This window comes from Geotrypetes seraphini, chromosome 14 (genome assembly GCF_902459505.1).
Source record: "Geotrypetes seraphini chromosome 14, aGeoSer1.1, whole genome shotgun sequence".
NCBI lineage: Eukaryota > Metazoa > Chordata > Amphibia > Gymnophiona > Dermophiidae > Geotrypetes > Geotrypetes seraphini.
In genome coordinates this window covers 58,866,789-58,888,056 of record NC_047097.1, presented here as the reverse complement: position 1 = coordinate 58,888,056, position 21,268 = coordinate 58,866,789, and the positions used below count along the sequence as shown (strand labels likewise).

Below are 21,268 nucleotides of genomic sequence, written 5' to 3'. Positions count from 1 at the left end.
AAGACCAGTGCCCTAACAGAGACCAGTCCTACTTGCATTCGTTCTGGTTCAGCAGGAACTTGTCCAACCTTGTCTTAAATACTGACCCTTGTCTTCTACCTTGAAAAGAGGAGACTGAGAGGGGACATGATCGAAACATTCAAGATAGTGAAGGGAATAGACTTAGTAGATAAAGACAGGTTGTTCACCCTCTCCAAGGTAGGGAGAACGAGAGGGCACTCTCTAAAGTTAAAAGGGGATAGATTCCATACAAACATAAGGAAGTTCTTCTTCACCCAGAGAGTGGTAGAAAACTGGAACGCTCTTCCGGAGGCTGTTATAGGGGAAAACACCCTCCAGGGATTCAAGACAAAATTGGACAGGTTCCTGCTAAACTGGAACATACGCAGGTGAGGCTGGACTCATTTAGAGCACTGGTCTTTGACCTGGGGCTACCGTGTGAGCAGACTGCTGGGCACGACGGACCACTGGTCTGACCCAGCAGTGGCAATTCTTATGTTCTTATGTAGTAGTTTTGACAGCACATGAACAGATCTGGGGGGAGACTATTCCACACCTCTGGTTCTCGTTCTTGCATGAGCATTAACTATGAGCAACAAGGGGGAGCAGGTTGAGTGCGTGTGTGTGGGGGGGGGGGGGAGTGTATGGAGAGTGACTGGTGTATGTGTGATGGTGTTTTAGTTTCCTTTTCTTGTTAGTCTGGAGGTTAGGCTTAGGATGATGGTTGTATTTTGTATTATGAAAATCGGGCAGAAAGTCCCTCCTTGAGGGCCGCAATCCAGTCGGGTTTTCAGGATTCCCTCAATGAATATGCATGAGGTCTATGTGCATGCACTGCTTTCATTGTATGTTAATAGATCTCATGCATATTCATTGGGGGAAATCCTGAAAACCCGACTGGATTGCGGCCCTTGAGGAGGGACTTTGACACCCCTGTGTTAGAGGGATTCAAACTTTAGGTAGGTTCTCACATTCTATGGCAGGGGTGTCAAAGTCGATCCTCGAGGGCCGCAATCCAGTCGGGTTTTCATGATTTCCCCAATGAATATGCATGAGATCTATTTGCATGCACTGCTTTCATTGTATGTTAATAGATCTCATGCATATTCATTGGGGAAATTCTGAAAACCCGACTGGATTGCGGCCCTCGAGGATGGACTTTGACACCCCTGTATTAGAGGGATTCAAACTTTAGGTAGGTTCTCACATTCTATGGCATATACTATGGTGAAAATCTGGAATGATCTCCAGATATTAGAATTCATTCTTCGTTGACATGTTTTAGAAAAACTTTGAAAATGTATCTGTTTAAGAAATTCTTAGCCGATAATTGAAAGATGATGTATCTGTTTAAGAAATTTTTAGTTGATAACTGAACGTCGGCAATAGTTGAATTTCTCCTGCTCTATTACGGTTTCCTTGAGTTAACTTATGTTAACCGGTTCGAGTTCCTCAGGGGAATGACCCGGTATATAAGACCAAAGATTGGATTGGATTGCTATGCTATGTTCTTGGAATTTCTTTGACGCTGTCCATTTTCCCTTATAAGTCTCTGTTGCCGATGTTTCTCTGTTGTAAGTGTAAAGCCACTCAACCTAGTACTGAACCAAATCCAAACTGATAGTACTAGTTCCAAATTGTCACAATAGTAGACACACTCACACTTTCATAAGGACTATATATGAACCGTTTAAAGCAAACGGCTACAAGTATTAGTTATTATCTAAAGTTCTTTTTCTATGGATCTTCAGAACGCAATCAGGCACAGAATATTTCCGCTTGCTACAGTCTCTTTCTGTTGTGACATTACTGTTGTTGCACCAATAAAAATATTTTATTAAAAAAAAAAAAAAAAAGAGAGAGAAGAAATAATTAGTAGTAGTAATACAAAGCGTTGAAACTTTTCCCTATTGTAACAGTGTAACCTTCCTCAATTTCCCATGATGCTGCATGGGCTTCTTATCTTGTAAATCGCTTTGAACTTGTACTGGATAAGTGCGATTAAGAAGTCCTGATTTGATTAGATTAATAGTAATAGATGAGAGATGGAGATAATGAGCAACAAAGAGAAAACAGGTTTTAGGCCTAGATTCGCTAAACTCGCCGATCTGGGTCATTGTTGGGAGATCCGTGGCTGAGTTTTGCCGAGCGACCGATTCACTGCAGCTTCAGCATGCAAATGATCTCATCGGATGCACGCCCGCAAACGATCCCACGGATCGCTGTAGAGCGGTCGAGACGCGTGCGCAGATTATCCTTCTTGGTTGTAGATGCCATTGGCACATGTGCATGCTCTTCGCACATGGGGGGGGGTCAAAATAAAGGGCGTGGGGGATGGCTGCAGTTTGATGATCCTACGAGCGGACATTTTAAAGGAATGATTTTTGTGAAGCTAGATTATGGATCAGAACACTCTTTAAACTCGCGGGTTAAAACCTCGAGCTAGCACTGCACTTTTGCTGAATATATAAAAAGAGAGTTCATATGCATATGTATAGATATTTTACAGTTTTAAAGTTTTATATTTTTTTATTTTGATGGTTGGGGTTGTAGCCTCAATATTGGGATTTCAGGGCAGCAGAGAGCAGGAAAGTCAGCATGGGGCTGGAGGAGTTGCCGTACAGTGAGAGATTAGAGAAACTGGGCCTCTTCTCCCTTGAAAGGACATGATCGAAACATTCAACATAATGAAGGGAATAGACTTAGTAGATAAAGACAGGTTGTTCACCCTCTCCAAGGTAGAGAGAACGAGAGGACACGCTCTAAAGTTGAAAGGGGATAGATTCCGTACAAACGTAAGGAAGTTCTTTTTCACCCAGAGAGTGGTAGAAAACTGGAACGCTCTTCCGGAGGCTGTTATAGGGGAAAACCCCCTCCAGGGATTCAAGACAAAGTTAGACAAGTTCCTGCTGAACCAGAATGTACGCAGGTAAGGCTAGTCTCAGTTAGGGCACTGGTCTTTGACTTAAGGGCTGCTGCGTGAGCGGACTGCTGGGCACGATGGACCACTGGTCTGACCCAGCAGCAGCGATTCTTATGTTCTCAGCAGTCGCTTCATTTCGGATCAGCAAACCCAATTGGTGTTTCTTCTTCTGCTTAGTGAATCGATGCCTTCGTACTTATGCATGCGATTTCCCCTCATTTGCATGGGCGGATCGGATCGTGTGGGAGATTGATCGGCCAGGTTAGTGAATCGGGTCGGGGAACGCTCGCAAACTGGTCGGGACATGATGGATGAGTTTAGTGAATCTAGGCCTTAGAGACAGAGGGGAAGGAGAAACAGAGGATGACAGATGGAGAGAACGAGAAAAGGAATCGTGAGGAGTCCAGACAAGAGAGAACTTTATGATAAAATAATTTTCAATGTAAAAGTTAAATGACATCACAAACCAAAATTATCTTAAATATTTTACTTAAATATGGTTTGATCTAGTTGTTATAATATTTATTAAACACTTTTTCCTCTTTATCTTAAAAGTAATAACTGAAACATGTTACTACTTGGTAATGCTCTCTCTTGCACCATTTGCCAAAAATATTTTTGAGGGATGGGAGAGAGGAAGGAAATTGGGGGGTTGCCATCTTCCTTCCAGTCTCCTTGAAATTAGAAGTGCAAACTTGGGCTGTCTGCATGATACACCTTAGGTCCTGAGCATGAGACCACTGAAGTCCTGGTAAGAGTACCTTAAAGGGAGTGATTAATATTGCATTTACAGCCTCATGGTTGCAGAACAATAGTTTCAAAGAATGCTATAATTGATCACATATGTGATAGGAATCTATAGGCAGCCATACAGATATGTACAAAAGGAGGAAGAGACCTCTAGGGGCACAGCAAGTGAAAGAAAGAAAGACTGAAAAAACAAGGGGGGGGGGGGGGGAGAAGGAATCAAAGAGGGTTTTCATGCATTATTTCTTCGTTAGGGAAAAGAGAAGTGCTGATTTGAAGGGGGTCTGTGGAAGGGGCATTCCTGCCCATTACATCATAAGCTATTTAGAGTAAGGGGCCAGGGGAGGGGGAGCTGTGCTTAGAAAGACAGTAGCCAATGAGAGCAGCAAGCCAGGGCACAAAGGGTTAAGAGCGGCCAATGAGAGCTGGGAAAGGCTGCCGCCTGCTTTCTCCATTCAGGAATGCAAAGAATTCAAGATGGAGAGGCGAGGAGAGGGAAGGGGCTAGAGGAAGACAGGGTAGGGAGCCCATGTGCTTGCAGCTGTATGCACAAGGGTCTGACCCAGAAGGCCAGCAGGGAAGGAAGGGGCAAAGGAGCAGAAAGGAGATCCTCAAAGCAGCCAGGTACAGTAATCACCTTCTCCCTTTTGTACTGTCAGTGTGGGAGCTTTCCCACCCTTCTCTGTGTCTCCCTGTCTCCCCCTGCTCTGAATTGATTTCTTCTAACTTGCTTTGAGCTCTCTGCTGTTATGTTTAAACTGCAGATCTCTTTTTTGGGGGGTGGGGGAGTGAAGCAGGGGGTATTTGCAATATTCTCTCTTGCTCATTTAGGGGACTTGCTTTTTTCCTTTTGGGACAAACACCCCATGGTGTGGTGCATAGAAAGCCCTTCTCTCTCCAGCGACTGATTGCTCTCAGAATTAAACCTGGCAGATATTTATAATTCTTATTTACAATCTTTTTATAAAATGTCGCTTCCACGCTCAACTTTCTGCCCCAAAGCCACACAAGACCAGTCCAAGAGAGGCTTGAGTAGCAGGCGTCTGATCCAATCAGGATGAGAGTTCTGACGCTCATCAGGCTTTCCAACGAATCAGAATCGGGAAAAGGGGGGGGGGGGCATGCTTTCATCCCGCTCCTCCTCTTTCCCCTCCTAAGTTTCATTTAAACTTTGGGAAGTCGGAACTTTGAAATAGCAATTTTGCCGATTTTTTTGTATCTTTAGGACCAAATCCTAATTTTTTTTTTTCCTTAGTGTCGCTGATCTGAAGAGGTATCAGTCTTCTGAATTTGAGTTTCACTGAATGCACGTAAAAACATCTCACCTACTGGAAAGAGATGAGACCCGTTTAAAAAGCATCTGCAGAGCGGCAAACATATTGGGGAAAGAGAAGGGTTGGGCGTAAATGTGATTGATTTCGGAGGTTTAGAACACTTGTTTTCCTCTGTAAAGTTAAATTTTAGGTGAAATCTGTTTTTTTTATTAAGCAACAAACTACAACAAGTACAAACATCGGGCAAAAAGTCAAATATAGAAGACATGGCTCCCCTCCCCCAAGAGGACTGGACTCTTATGTCCTCTCAGGTTACAAAGCGCCCCACCCCCCTATCCCTCCCAAAAGCAGACCCTCTCCAAAACCCCACACCCCCCAACCCCCCGCTCCCCAGATCAGACAGGCAGAATGGAATACAACTGCAGTCTATTCAAGATACGACTACGAACCCGGGGAGACAAACTGTTCATATAGGGAGTCCAAATATGAACAAAGTCTCTGCTCCGTCGACGAGAGCGTAAAGTTCAATTTTAATTCATTTTGAAGCTTGGGCCCCTTAACAATTGCATTTTTTTATGGATACTAAAAAAAAAAAAAATAAATAAATGCTATGGGCTCCTTTTACAAAAGTGCGTTTGGGCCTTAGCGCGCACTACAATGCCGCGTGCTAGCCGCTACCGCCTCCTTTTAAGCAGGTGCTAATTTTTTTGGCTAGCAGGCGCTAATCTTGTGCGCATGCTAAAAACGCAAGCACACCTTAGTAAAAGAAGCCCTATATCTACTGACTCCAGCAGGGCCAACAACAGTGATTTCAAACTGGGTATATTTAGCGGCTGAGATCCGGTTTATAGCCTAATCCGTTTAGTTTCTTATTTCTTCATTTTTCCCCCCCCCCCCCTAATTGTTTCGGGCTTCCACCCCCTACAATTGCAGTCTAATGGAGGCTATTCTTGAGGATTTGAAAGAGATATATTCTGCAACTCATGTTGCTGTAACAAACTTCATTTAAAAAAATACAAAAATTGAAGCCCTGAAATTTAGGGCTCCTTCTATCAAGCCGCGCTAGCAATTTAACGCACGGAATAGCGCACGCTAAACCGCTGGCCATGCTAGCCGCTACTGCCTCCTCTTGAGCAGGCGGTAGTTTTTGGCCAGCGCAGGGGTTAACGCGTGATGAAAAGTCGCGCGCTGTTCACCCCGCTAGCGCGGCTTGATAAAAGGAGCCCTTAGAGCCATCATACCAGAGAAAACGTCATCTGCTTCCAGCCCAGCGTCTCCCAGTTTTTGCTGGCGCAAAGTGCTGTGGTTCTTAAGTTCAGTGCTTTGAAAATATCTTTATATTGAACAAAATGTATTTTCTGGGTCTTGGAGTGTAAGCTCTTCGAGGAGGGACCTCCTTACCCGATATGCCTCCGGCCTAAAGCTGGGCTCATCTGTTACCTGCTTGGCTTGAATGATCTTGTCCAGCACTTCAGACAGAACAAATAACTCGTATTTGACCCAAGTTAGTTGCAAAAAAGAGGTGTCCAAATGTCTCTGCAGAGCTCGGAAAACTACATGCTAACATTTGAAAAATTCGATTACATTTCCGATGCTTCTTTTAAAATAATAGAATGAACGAAGTGACTTAAATTTCTGGAAACTTCAATCGCTCCTCCTAAACTTACTTGCTCCACTTCATCACTGACGCTAACCCATTCTGCTTCTATTCCTTTCTCTCCTCTCTTCTACCTTCCAAGTATTTAGATCAATGCTGTCTTATTATTTTATTTTTCCTCTAACTCTACTTTTCACTTCTCTATTACCCTCCAATTACCCTCTAATTAGTTAGATTGTGAGCCTTCGGGACAGTAAGGGAATTTTCCAAGTACCTTTCTTATTTCTAATCTTAATGTATATTTTCTGTAAACCGCTTAGAACCTAACGGATGGAGCGGTATATAAGAAATAAATTACATTACATTACATTACATTAAATGAGTATATTTTTATTTAATTATATTTTATTCAAGAACGAGGTGGTCAGGTTTTAGTGTGGCACTGGATAACATTTAAAGCTTCCCCAAAACAGTCTGAGAAGGGATTCATATGCAGACAGAGCTCAGAAATAATTTTTAAAAATTAGTTGCACAACACAGGTTTAGGATTTTAAATTGGGACGTTTTAAGGCTAAATCAAACAGCAGAAAAATATAACAGATATTTTTTTAAAGGGGGGGAGGACCTTTGGGAGTCTCCTCTGGCAAAAAGACAGGAGATAATGTTCCTATTTCTGTATTCAGGATACAGGGAAATCTAGGGACAATTAGACATGTTTAAAAAAAACCAAATTCCAAAAAGAAAAGTTTCCAACCAGTTCTCAGGACACACCCAGCCTATCGGTTTTTCAGGTCTACCCATACTGAATATGCATGAGATAAATTTGTTTTCATTACCTCCACAGAATGCAAATCTATCTCATGTATATTCATGGAGGGTGTCCTTAAACCATCCTGGCTAGGTGTGTTTGAAGACTTGAGTTGAGATGGAATCCCTGTAAAATTTTTAAATGAAAATTTCCAAAGCTAAATGAATAAAAACAAATTATTTACTTTCCCAAAACTTTGCTTTCTAAAGTCTGCGTAGAAGGACAGTAAAAAGAGAGTGGGGAGCTCTAGAATCACTAAACTGGCAGGAGAGTGATTTGCAAAGTGAGTTTTGAAGTGGCTTTTTGATAATTTTCTGAAATTATATTAATTTGTGTAGATTGGTTGGGATGTATTATGATTTTTTTTTTTTTTTTTTTTTTTTGTAACCTGCTCGGAAATTGAATGTACGGATATGGCAGGGTATAAAAACTTAGTATAGTAAAAATGTGTGAAGAAAAAAAAAAACAACTAACCACATTTTTAGAAGAGTAAATAGCTCTGTTTTGATTAAAACATTTAATTTGATCATTTGCACTTTGGCCTGAGGAATGGAAGGCTGCCTAGGTCGCAATCAATAATGTGAATTTAAAAATAAAAAATGCTTAACCACCGAAAAATAAAGTGCTGGAGTAGCTCCAGATACATTTTCTGGTTCAGGTTTACGATGGAGAGATTAAACTGGGTGGCAAAGCCTAGGGTTTACATGGTCTGCTCCTAAAGAAACCCCAAAACGCACGACGAGAGAAAAACAACTTCGAAAAGTCTTGCATAATTGTCCTAAGTGACGTGGAAAAGGCAGCCATTGTGTAAACAATTAATTTCTGTCACTGTGCAAAGCCAAGTTCTTGCTGAGTACAAGGGACCTCGGTAGGTTGTGCGTTTGAAAACGAAGAGAATTAATTTTAAAAAGCCACAGTTAGTAGACACAAATCTGCAAAACAACAACCAACAAACAAAGCGTCTCTTAAACCTATAATAAGAACGTACTTAAAAAAAAGAAGTCCCTAATGTTTTTGATTGGAGGCCTTAACTTTTGAACACGAAAAATAAGTATCAATCTCCAAATGCACAACCAGGGGGCGCTATGTCTGTTTATTTTCCTTATTTGTTTTGCTGTTTGTATCAGTGTTTTGTGTCTCATCTATTTCTGTTTCTTTTTATCTTTGTAAAATTGATTTGGGCCACCCACCCCCTCCAATTAGTTGTGATCCTCCAAAAATGAAGTGGTTAAATATTTATTAATTGGAGGAGGAAAAAAACCACCTGCCTTAAGGTGGACTCGCACAAAAATGCTTGTCCTGAAAACGAAGATCCTGATTTATCCAGAACCTTTTTACATGTGATAATGACATGAAAATGAACTAGTTCATCTACATCTTTCCTTTTGAAAGTTTAAAAATCTGTGCTTCAGAAAACAAACAAAAATGAAATGAAAACATTACTTTTCTGGCCAGACAGAAACGTGTTTGGGGGTGAGGTTTGTTGTTGTTGTTTTTTTGTTTTTTTTTGGGGGGGAGGGGGTCCGTGAATCTGTTTGCCCAGTGATTACTTATGACTTTTCAGGGCAATCTGTGGTTGCAAAACGATTTAAAAAAAAACAAACAAAAAACTACGAGGGAAATGCTAAAATCCGTTTTTCAAAAAAGCAGCAAACCTATGCGTGTTACCAGGATTTTGAAGAACTCCATCTTCTTTCATGCATATTTCATTACATGTCATTACACTTTCTTTCAAGTGGAGACTTGATTTGAAATATGCAAGATACCTGTTACCAGAAAGGGCGGGAGACGGATTTTTTGACGTCACCACAGGGAGGAGGAGTACAGTCAGAACGTTCTATTCCATTTTCCCTATGCATGGGGTGGGGAGAAATCTTTTATTTGTAATGGTAAATTGATGGGATTAGAGCTGGCAGTGAGAAAACAACTTCATACTTGGAAATCTCAGGGTGGTGCAAATGTATTAGACACCCCAGGTGAACCTTCAGTCTTGCACCCCTCAGATTCCCCCCCCCCCCCGCCTACCAAGATTGTGATGATTGAACTCAACTATATTGATCCCCTCAATACATAACAATCTCCTATAAGTATACAAGTAATAATAATAACGGTTTATATACCGCAGGACCGTAAAGTTCTATGCGGTTTACAATGATTATAAATGTTACAGATTGAGTAGAATTAACAAAGTTAATATCTAATCTAATCTAATCCTTAGGTTTGTATACCGCATCATCTCCACGTTCGTAGAGCTCAACGCGGTTTACAGTAGGGGAAATAGGAAGGAACTACAACAGAGGGTTAGAGGTAGAAGTGTGAAGAAAATTTAGAGGACTTGGGATGCCAAGATATAAGAGTTTCCTTGATTCCGAAGTTGGAGGGAGACTTACATTTTTTGAGAAAAACCAGGTTTTCAGATGTTTGCGGAAAACTTGGAGAGAGCTCAAGTTCCGAAGAGGGGAGGTAAGGTTGTTCCAGAGCTCAGTGATTTTGAAGTGGAGGGAGGTCCCTAGCTTTCCTATGTGGGAAAGGCCTTTTAGCGAGGGGAAGGATAGTTTTAATTTGTGGGAGGATCTATTGATTGACAGCTCTAAAGATTGTGGGAGAGATTGTGCAAATATGTACTTTAAGAACAGATATGTTTTCAGGTGTCTTCTAAATTCCACATATATATTGACAAGCGTAAGTAGTTGTTTCAGATCATTGCCCCATAATGCTGCTTGATAAGAGAAAAGATGTCTTTTAAATTTACATCCTCTAACCATGGAAGTGAGCCTTGAAGATGTACGCAGGCAGATAGAAAAACTAAAAACTGACAAATCCCCGGGTCCGGACGGAATCCATCCAAGGATTCTGAAGGAATTAAAGGAGGAGATAGCGGAACTACTGCAATCTACCCCTGAAAACAGGCATGACAATGAAGCCGACGGCAGAGTGCGCAGCGGCCGCTAAGAAGGCAAACAGTATGCTAGGCATAATCAAGAAGGGTATTACTACCAGAACGAAAGAAGTTATCCTGCCATTGTATCGGGCGATGGTGCGTCCGCATCTGGAGTACTGCATCCAATATTGGTCGCCGTACCTTAAGAAAGATATGGCGTTACTCGAGAGGGTTCAGAGGAGAGCGACACGTCTGATAAACCTTTCATACGCTGAGAGATTGGAGAAACTGGGTCTCTTTTCCCTGGAGAAGAGGAGACTTAGAGGGGATATGATAGAGACTTATAAGATCATGAAGGGCATAGAGAGAGAGTAGAGAGGGAGAGAAAGGGAGACAGAAAGAGAGAGAGATAAAAAGAAAGAGAGAGAGAAAGGGAGAGAGACAGAAATAGAGATAGATAGATAGAGAAAGAATGGAGAAACTGGGACTCTTTTCCCTGGAGAAGAGGAGACTTAGAGGGGATATGATAGAGACTTACAAGATCATGAAGAGCATAGAGAGAGTGGAGAGGGACAGATTCTTCAAACTTTCGAATAATAAAAGAACACGAGGGCACTCGGAAAAGTTGAAAGGGGACAGATTCAAAATGAATGCTAGGAAGTTCTTATTTACCCAACGTGTGGTGGACACCTGGAATGCGCTTCCAGAGGACGTAATAGGGCAGAGTACGGTACTGGGGTTCAAGAAAGGATTGGACAATTTCCTGCTGGAAAAGGGGATAGAGGGGTATAGATAGAGGGATACTGCACAGGTTCTGGACCTGTTGGGCCGCCGCGTGAGCGGACTGCTGGGCACGATGGACCTCGGGTCTGACCCAGCGGAGGCACTGCTTGTGTTCTTATGAGAAACAAAATTCAAGTTTGAGCTTCTCTTATGTCTATTGGTTGAAAAGGAGAATAGGTCGGTTATGTATTTGGGGGCTAGTCCGAATAGTACCTTAAAGCAAAAGCAGCCAAATTTAAACTTCACACGTGCCTACATCGGCAGCCAATGCAGGAGTCGGTAGGAGGAAGTTATACGATCGAACATCGCTGCATAGTCTTCTGGGAAATTGCCAGATAGGCGATGTTGCAGTAATCCAGTTGGCTCAGTATGAGGGATTGTACCAGGATTGTAAATGATGATGCATCAAAATATGCTCTAATGGACCGAAGCTTCCAGAGAGTAAAAAAATCCCTTTTTAACCACACAGTCCACCTGATCTTTCATGGTTAGGCCCTGGTCCAGCGTTACGCCCAGAACCTTCATAGTGGGTTGAATACGGTAACTAAGTTTATTGATGCACAGTGATGTTTTAGTATGTTTATGTTTATTTTATTAATTTGATGAATCGCCTATCCATAATTTACTAAGTGATTTACAATAAGATATATAAACATTTTAAAAAACATACAAATAATCTATATATATAAAATCGGAGGTATGTATGTGTGTATGTGTGTGTGTGTGTGTGTGTATGTGCCGCGATCACGCAAAAACGGCTTGACCGATTTGAACGAAACTTGGTATGCAGATCCCTCACTACCTGGGGTGATATGTTCTGGGGGTCTCGCGGCCCACCTGCACACGTGGGCGGAGCTACAAACAGAAAATCAGATTTCACCCATTCAAGTCAATGGAAAAAATGTAAAAAGCTGTGGGACCAATTTGAACGAAACTTGGTATGCAGATCCCTCACTACCTGGGGTGATATGTTCTGGGGGTCTCGCGGCCCACCTGCAAACGTGGGCGGAGCTACAAACAGAAAATCTGATTTCACCCATTCAAGTCAATGGAAAAAATGTAAAAAGCTGTGGGATCTCCGGTTATTTTACTTAGCAACCTTGACCCACCAAAACTTTGCAATGGCACAAGGCTTTGTGTAAAGAGGTTACTGGCCAATGTAATTGAAGCGACTATCTTAACCGGAAAGGGACAAGGTGAAACCGTATTTATCCCGCGGATACCACTTATTCCAACAGATCTTCCTTTTCAGTTTAAGAGATTGCAAATTCCAGTGAGACTTGCATTCTCTATCACAATCAACAAATCACAAGGACAGACTATTACATACTGTGGAGTGGATTTAAGATCCCCCTGTTTTTCCCATGGACAACTCTATGTTGCTTGCTCAAGGGTGGGTTCACCCAAGAATGTATATGTTCTTGCTCCTGGAGGTGAAACTAAAAATGGTGTTTATAATCAAGTTTTGTGTTAGTTGTATTGTATTCATTTTGTCAAATATTTCACTTTATAATTTGAATATTGTACTTTTTATAAAGCTGTAAAAAAATAATTTCATTCACCACTATAAAGTATCTTTATTTGAATCCATTTACAGTGTTATTGCTATAATTAAATACCCGTGCAACGCCGGGGCATCAGCTAGTATTAGATAAAAGGTAAAAAACAGACTCATAAACAGACACAAGAACACAAAATGGGTGTGACGAAGCTACGAAGAATTTTATTTTTTCTGAATTAAGCTTCAGTCTAAATTCGGTCATCCATCGTTCCATCGAGTTTAGTTCTTTGAGTTTGGCCGTTAGGATCTATCATTTTGCTTCAACTTTGCAGTTCCTCTTTGTACCTAGTTTGCCTAATAGTTAAGCTGGCCCTAGTTGATCACTTATAGGTTGATGGGAATGTAGTTTAGCAGACTGTCCCAGTCCCCGCAAGTTTTGTCGCTGCCCCTGCCCCATTGCTGTAAGCTCTGCCTTGACTGCACAAGCCTTGAACACATGATTGTAAAGTGTTTGAGGCTTGTGCAGATGAGGACGGAGCTTACAGGAATGGGGCAGAGGCAGGAATACAACTCACCAGAACGGGAAAATGAGTTCCCGCAGGACGGGGAAAAATTGGTCCCCATATCATTCTCTAGCAGGCACAAGGGAGCCACAGATAGGAAAGTTGGTAAAAGTGAATCGATGTTGTACTTTTTCAAAAATTAGAAAGACTAGGGAGACGCTTGATGAAATTACATGGAAATACCTTTAAAACATAGGAGGAAATATTTTTTTCACTCAACAAATGGTTAAGCTCTGGAACTCGTTGCCAGAGGATGTGGTAACAGCAGTTAATGCAACTGGTTTAAAAAAAAGGTTTAGACAAGTTCCTGGAGTAAAAGTCCATAGTCTGCTGTTGAAATAGACATGGGGGAAGTCACTGCTTGCCCTGGGATTGGTAGCATGAATTGTTGCTATTATTTGGGATTCTGCCAGGTAACTTGTGACCTGGATTGGTATCTGCTGGAAGCACAATTTTGGACTAGATGAACCTTTGGTCTGGCCCAGTATGTCATGTTAAGTTGGCAGCAAACAGTTCTGTATATTTATTTATTTACAAATTAAGTGATTCACTCAATACCCTCATGATAACTGCTTGATACTTTGGGGGGGGGGGGGAATTAATCAGCCAGCAGTGGTTAGCATTTCTTAAGCCACTGTCGTCTGTGGGTTGAATTAAGCCTGGATATTCAATGCTGGGCCATTGCGGGTCACCTAAGTTAACTAGGCACCAGCCGCTATTCAGACCAATGTCTCCATAGCTCAGCGGTTAAAATTAGAACAGCTGGGTAACAGGTAGATCCTGGCTCCGCCCACAGACGGCTCTGGCATTGCCCTGATATTGCCACAGCTACCAGAGGAGATATGCCTGGTTAAGGGCCCCTAATTATCCTCTCTTGAGGTGCTCAGCAGGGTTTAACAGAATAGGAGTTTCTTCTGTATGGTTAAACCCTTTTGACCCTCGTCCCTTTGTTTCTACCTTGCCAGCCTCTTTCTTGCTGTCTTGTGTAGGTCACTCTGCCCCTTCTCCCCAGTGGCTTCTTGTCATCGATATATCCAAAGTGTTTGTGTACTGGGAGGAAGTGATTGATTGCATCACCTACTTTTCCAAATCTGAATACAAGGCAAGTTGTACTGAGGTACTGTGGGCATTTCCCTGGGCTAGGGGGCTTACACTAGAGGGCTAAGGGGTTTGCCCAAGGTCACAAGGACTGTCAGAGGAGGAAGTAGGAGTGGAACTCTGGCTTCCCTGGTTCTTAGCCTGCTACGCTAACCCACTAGACTGCTCATAGTTTGAAGGAGGCCCCTCCTCTGCTCTCCCCAGTGCTGATGAGAGAATGCCAGCTAAAGGAGGCCAGAAGGTCCTTCACTGACTCCCGGTGTTTCTTTCCGCCATGGGCTGTGAACTTTCCTGCACCGTTCCATTAGCCCCAGCTGATCTGCATAAAATGGAAACCTGCATAGCAGCACGAAGACACTCAGACGAGCTGCTGACAGAGAGAGGTGCCCTTATGTAATAAGAAAGTCATTCCCTTTGGTTTGAGTAATGTTCTTAAATTGCACAGGATGACACTCGCATTACATAACCAATACACACTGCAAGAGGCATCCTTAGCTTATTATAAATATACCTGGAATGCATTGGGTTTTGTTGGCGCCAAGATTTGATGTAGACTAGTGGGGTAAGAGGCAAAGGAGTGTGTCAGCTTCCTATCTTTCACTCCCACATGAATATTATGCTTACGTGCATAGTTAGAGAAATATCTTGAGCACAGCACATTTCTCCTTCCTCCTACCCCGATCCTAGTTAGGGCCTTGTATACAGGCTGGCAAGGAATCTCACGCAACAGAAAAGCTTCCTGCTCCAGCGGTACCGGAATTGGGAGGGGGAGAGGGTAAAACTGATGCTGAAGCAGGCAGAAGAAAACCGTAGGTGGCAGAATGGGAACGTGGCCCCCACATATCATCAGCAATAACAGATCATGAGGTTGGCCACAGATTGGTTTCTTTGGCCCCTACAAGCACAAAAGTACTCCAACAGCCCATGAGGAAGATGGCCGCTGTTCCGTAATTCGGCCTCTCCCCCTCTGTTATTCCCCTGTGCGCAAGCCCTGTAGGGAATAGGAAGATAGTTAAGATTACGGTAGAGAAGATCTATTTGGTTTCTTGATCCATCTCTTGGTACTCTCTTCCATCCCTGGTAGCCTGCAATGAACAGAAAGGGAACAGGCTATGCATCTACCTAGGATGGCAGAATTCAGAGGGGGTGGTACTGTGGCTGAACACCGCAAACCTTTGAGCATCTCTGCATGTTCAAGGCCACGTGCATCCTACTTCCTCTGACATTTGAGTCAGAGTGGGGGCAGGATGCGTTAAGCTTTGACCTCACACGGGTGCTTAAGGAGGAGGTAGGGTGTCTGTGGTGACTGGGGGAAGGCAAGAAGGGGAGATGGTGGAAGAAGGAGAGAGATGCAGGACAACGGGAAGGAGGGGGGTTGGGAATTGGAGATGTTGGCGGAAGAATTGGGCATGGTGCAGGAGGGGGAATTTTGTGTGTGTCAGTGCTGGAGGGGAGGGGTCAGCACATGAGGATTTTCCAGGTGTCTCCCAGAACTGCTATGATTACAAATTACAAGAAGTGCAGTGACAGTTGTTGAAACTTAAACGATAACTTTAATCATTATTTTCTGCTTACACCTCTCATTTGAGCCTATCTGAGATCTGTCTTATTATAGGGTTACCACGTGGCTCCAGGAAAAGGAGGTCGGATTGAGACATCCGGGTTTTACTTCCATTGCTTTCAATGGAAGTAAAACCTGGATGTCTCAATCCATCCTCTTTTTTTCTAGAACCATATGGTAACCCTATAAGCGAGGAAGCAGATCATACTGTCTTTGCAGCAGACTGGTGTCTGACTTTCTCCTTCCTTCTGGGATCTGGGTCTCATTGAAAACTCTCAGCTGGGACCCCCCCCCCCCTCTACTTCTCCCACATAACACTTAACTTTAAAGACTTCTGTAGTAATTGATGATGCCCTAAGATTAGGGGTCATATAGATGTATCCTTATATTTTCCTTTTGTAAGCTCCCTCTTTATTAGAGTAAGCTAGGCAGCTGCCCAAGCTAGTAAACATAAGAATAGTCATACTGGGTCAGATCAATGGTCCATCTAACCCAGAATCCTGTTTCCACAGTGGCCAATCCAGGTTACAAGTATCTGGTAAAAACCCAAATAGTAGCAACATTCCATTCTACAGATCCCAGAGCAAGAATGGCTTCCCCCATGTCTTTCTCAATAACAGACTATGGACTTTTCCTCCAGGAACTTGTCCAAACCTTTCTTAAAACCAGCTATGCTATCCGCTCTTACCACATCCTCTGGCAACGTGTTCCAGAGCTTAACTATTCTCTGAGCGAAAAAAAGTTTCCTCCTATTGGTTTTAAGAGTATTTCCCTGTAGCTTCATCGAGTGTCCCCTAGTCTTTGTAATTTTTGACGGAGTGAAAAATCGATCCACTTGTACCCGTTCTACTCCACTCAGGATTTTGCAGACTTCAATCATATCTCCCCTCAGCTGCCTCTTTTTCAAGCGGAAGAGCCCTAACCTCTTTAGTCTTTTCTCATATCCGTGGAGTTCATCCCCTTTATCATCTTGGTCGCTCTTCTTTGAACTTTTTCGAATTCTGCTATATCTTTTTTGAGATGCAGCAACCAGAATTGAACACAATACTCCAGGTGAGATCGCACCACAGAGGCATTATAACAAATTTATTATTCCTTTTCTAATAATTCCTAGCATCATTTGCTTTTTTGGCTGCCGTCACACATTGAACAAAAGGTTTCAGCATATTGTTTACAATGAAAACTAGATATTTTTCTTGTGTACTGACCTCTAAAATGGAGCTTAGCATCTGGTAACTCACCCCCTCTTCTACGAAATCGCGGGGAACCGCGCTGCTCCCAACGCTCATAGGAACTCAATAAGTGTCGGGAGCAGCGCAGGCCATTCAGCGTGGCTCTCTGCGCTAAAAAACGCTAGCACAGTTTTGTAGAAGAGAGGGGGGGAGGTATGATTTGGGTTTTTCTTCCCAATGTGCATCACTTTGCATTTGTCCACATTAAATTTCATCTGCCATTTGGATGCCCAGTCTTCCAATTTCCTAAGGTCTGCCTGCAATTTTTCACAGTCCGCATGCATTTTAACAACTTTGAACAGTTTAGTGTCATCTGCAAATTTAATCACCTCACTCGTTCCAATTTCCAGAGCATTTAAAAATATGTTAAACAGCACCAGTTCCAGGACAGAGCCCTGTAGCACTCCACTATTCACCCTCCTCTGTTGAGAAAAATAGCCATTTAACCTTACCCTCTATTTTCTGTCCAATAACCAATTCCTAATCCACAAAAAACATTGCATCCTATTCCATGACTCTTAATTTCTCAGGAGTATCTCATGAGGAAGTTTGTCAATTGTGAATGGGTGGTCTTTGAAGACTGAGTTGAGAAGCACATCCGTAGTTAGAGGGTGACATGTGTAGTTGCATGGATTCCCAGGCTCGGGGGTGGGGGGAGAGAGGCTTCTTTGGCTGTACTTTGAAGATATGACTTGATCCCAAAATGATATTTTAAGATTTTATAGTCTGCTAATGTTAGTTTCACACTGTATAAATGCACTGTACATTTTTCTCTGTCTGAGTCTAGATGCAATGTGTGGATATTTCAACCCAAGAGGGGTCACAGACTGGCATTTTAAAGCATGGAATAAGTTGATTACTGTAATAATATTTATGACCTCTGGAGCTCATTGCTGGAGAATGTGGTGGAAGTGGTTAGCGTACATGGGTTTAAAAAAGGTTTGGACAAATTCCTGGAAGAAAAGTCCATAAACCATTATTAAGGTAGACCTGGGGAAAGCCACTTTTGAGACACTGCCAGGAATTTTTATCTGGATTAGCCACTGTTGGAAGCATGATGCCCTTTGGTCTTACCCAGTACTGCAATGCTTATGTTCTTATGACCTCATCAAATACACAGGATGATATCACATGGTGTTAACTATGTACAGATATGATCTGCAAGTACGTTTCTTCATTTTCCTGTATAGTGTTGCTTGGTTTATAAATCTTTAAGACGTTTGTTTTTCTCTCTGATTCCAGGGCAGAATGTACCGCTACGTGTTGCTTCGAGTTTGGGAAGAAATGCACTTCGGCTAGAGCTTCAGCAGTTGATTTCTGGTTTCCTGCTTGAGAAGACGAATGCACATGCTGGCACTGCCACCCCCTCAAGTTTGCAGGGTCTGCCTGAGGCCCTTTTCACATTGTACTACTGTGTCTCACTGGCGGAAGCAGTGCAATATCAAAAGGGCATCAGACAGATCCTAACGTCACCACCTGATGCAGCCACCTCTGGAGAACTGGTGGAGCGAGGCTGCTCCACCATTCAGAGGAGAACCAACACTCCTTCTTGCTTGTGTGAGGCCCTGCTTAGCACACCTATAATATGAAAGCTACTGTGTTCTCTCTAGGGGCCTCTCCCTCACCCTTGCCTCTGACTCTTCACCTCCATTTAGTCTTGGGCAGGTTCTTTCTGGGTTTGTCGTTTGTGCCCAGGCTGAGCTCTTCTGTTTTAAAGGGCAAGAGTGCTATTTTATCAGTTCTACAGAATTACACTTGCAAAGCTGCCATAAAAAGACATTTTGCCCATCTTCTTGGGGCTTGCAGGATCCATTCTTATAAAGGATGACCCTGTCTGCACATTATTTAGAAACATGATGGCAGATAAAGGCCAAATGGCCCATCTGCAGTAACCATTATCTCTTCCTCTCTCTAAGAGATCCCATGTGCCTAAACCAGGCTTTTTGGAATTCAGACATAGTCTCTGTCTGCATTTTTGCTTTCCTGACTACACGACCAGCCTCTCTTAACTTTTCCAGATATTTTTGCCTTCTTCCTCTTTCTGTAGCCAGTATATATGGCCAGTCTCTGTATCCATATTTTGGAGTAATCTTTGCTTTCAAATGGTTCCTATACTTCATTATTTAGCTCATTCTAAGCTGCATTCAGGAACAGCAGATAATTTCCATCCTCAGGGGGGTTTATAATGCAATGAACCCTTTTACTAAGCTATAGTAAACATTAGCATGTGCTTACCACAGCTTAAAATGGGTTAGTGTGAGATGTGCTCAGGCTTCCTGCAGTAAGTTCCAAATCTGCATGTTCTAATTGGGGAGTGCTAATAATAATAATAAAAAAAAATTGTCTGATTCAGGATGGCTTTTCTTGTGTTCCTATGTTCTTAAGTGTGCTCTGGAAAGTATTAAATTTCTTCTCCTGAATTGAGAGAGAGTGTCCTCATCAAAATGTACAAGTACCAATAAAGGCGATTAACCAGAGAGGGTCAGTCTCCAAAGAGAGTCCTTGCTGGATAGTTGCTGATAAAGATGCTCCATTGTTTGCACGTTTCAAATAACTATTTGAGGACTTTTGTACGAATTGCATGAAATCACAACTTACCATGCCAGTAGAGTGGACTATTGCAATTCTCTTTATTTGGGAGTTACTAAAGTGAAGATGAGGCCACTGCAGATGTTAATTAACTCTGCCGCAAGGTTGATTACCGGGGTTTCAAGAACGACTCATATAACCCCAGTGTTGAAACAATTGCATTGGTTACTCATGCAGCAGGGTGTACAGTTTAATATTCTTTCAATCATACAGCACTAAAGGGTTTTTTTTGAAATCTATCAACCCAGAAAATGTTTGAGATCTGAAAATAGTATGAAACTGAGTTTGGAGGGTAAGATGTTAGTCTCTCATGTTAAGATCGGGGCAACAGTGCTGTCTGTGGCAAGCCAAGCTCTGGAATGCGCTGCCTGGCATTCTGTGATGGGAGATTGAACTTTAAGAAAATGTTGAAAAGGCAATTATTTGTCAATGCCTTCCTATGCTAATGTTATTATCTGTTAATGCCTTCCTGTCCTGTAAATGATTTTATGGGATCTTGTGATTCCATCTTGTAGGATGAATTTAAAGAAGATTTTGATAATGATACCGTTTGTTAATGACTTCCTGTGTTTGTCTCGTTGAAACATGTTTAGCATTTGTTAAATATGTATGCATGTAATTTTGTAAACCGCAAAGTTATTATGTGGTACACTTCTCCCTCCATGTCTGCGGATTCACTTATTCGCAATTTTTCGGCTGCTGACTCCGCCCCCCCCAAATTACATCATGATTAAAGTTCCTACCCAGAAACAGCGCATCATCTCCTCCGCCAGCCGCTCTCGCCCCTCACAGCACAGAACTGAAGAAGACAGCGCAGGAAACGCAAGGGCCGAGCTGCTCACCTACTCGGTATCTGGCACGCTCCCAGGTACTTTCAGCTCTAGTGATTCGCGGTTTCAGTTGCAAAAACGCTGGCTGTTACAAAAAAACAGCGAATATCATAAAAAGTCATTCACGGTTTTTTCATATTCGCAGCCATGGTCTGCCCGCATCCCCTGCGAATACGGAGGGAGAAGTGTATATAAATTTTTAAATAAATAAATACCATTTGCCAAACTATTCATCTGCATCAGCTATAATAGTAAACTATTTTATTTTAAATCTCAACTGGGGTGGTTTTTTTTTTTAGTTCTGCTGAAACTTGGCAAGACGATTTCCCACAACCCTAAAGGCCTTCAAAAACCAAATTTTTCCCTGTCAGGGATGGACCCAGGATGATGAATTGTTTAATTGCCTGAGTTCCCAAGAGAGTCCCTGTATTTGACTAGAGGGTGGGTCAAAAGCTATGTACGTTTTTGTACTGAATTTAGTTTGGCCTCTCTTCACTCTGAAATGACTCGAATTATTCTGCAAAGGCCTGTTAATCCACATTGACAAATTAACTGACAAATGGCACTGTCATTTGAACAGATCAAAACAAATCTTTCTTTTGGAGTTTTCACCTGTCGTCTCCAGAGGCAATCCATTTTACAGACATTTGTAAGTCTACACATTCCACATTTACACTTCAAAGCCTTCCTGTTTGGGAGGGAAATGGGGGTCCCTGATGGCGGATCTTCTCTTTGGACTTACAAAGAAAACCTAATTTACTCTTTACTCCTTACAGGGGAAGGGCACAGAGGTGAATTCTTGAAATTCCTTGTAGGAAACCACCTCTGGTTCACACAGATGCACAAGAGGAATAACAGTAGATTTTCGGAATCACATACAA

At 42.4% G+C, this 21,268-nt stretch overlaps 1 long non-coding RNA gene across 1 annotated transcript; it reads left to right on the top strand.

The window, feature by feature from the left end:
* Positions 1-4,155: 4,155 nt before the first annotated feature.
* LOC117348011 lies at positions 4,156-20,664 on the top strand. Its single transcript, XR_004536890.1, has 2 exons — positions 4,156-4,294; positions 18,211-20,664. It is a non-coding gene; the product is annotated as an uncharacterized LOC117348011 (long non-coding RNA).
* The last annotated feature ends 604 nt before the right edge of the window (positions 20,665-21,268 follow it).